We start from the raw sequence: 592 nt of genomic DNA on the forward strand, positions 1-592 counted from the left end.
AAAGGCTTGAAGGTAAACAAGCAGCCATCTAGCTGAGAAGCAACAAAACCCACATGGAAGAAGCACACCAGCCTGTGTGATCACAAGGTATCGAAGGGATCAGGTATCAGGCACCAAAGAAAAAAAAACCCATATCTTTGTGAATGATGGGGGGTGCAGATTGGGGACCCAAAGCAACTGGACATCCCCTTACAGAAGGGTCATGGGAAGAAGAGCCAGTCAGGGTGCAGTGTAGCAACGATGAAACTTACAACTTTCCTCTAGTTCTTGAATGCTTCCTCCCCTCACCCCCACTATCATAATCCCAATTCTACCTTACAAATCCAGATAGACCAAAGGATGTACACTGGTACAGATAGGAACTGGAAACACAGGGAATCCAGGATAGATGATCCCTTCAGGGCTAGTGCTGAGAGTGGTGATAGTGGGAGGGTGGAGGGAAAGTGGGGTAGAAAGGGGAATCTATTACAAAGATCTACATATAACCTCCTCCCTGGAGAATGGACAACAGAAACATGGGTGAAGGGAGACGTTGGACAGTGTAAGACATGACAAAATAATAGTTTATAAATTATCAAGGGTTCATGAGGGA

The sequence above is a fragment of the Echinops telfairi genome, unplaced genomic scaffold, assembly GCF_000313985.2.
Source record: "Echinops telfairi isolate 266 unplaced genomic scaffold, ASM31398v2 ScPeMD7_7427;HRSCAF=8465, whole genome shotgun sequence".
In the NCBI taxonomy this organism is placed as follows: domain Eukaryota; kingdom Metazoa; phylum Chordata; class Mammalia; order Afrosoricida; family Tenrecidae; genus Echinops; species Echinops telfairi.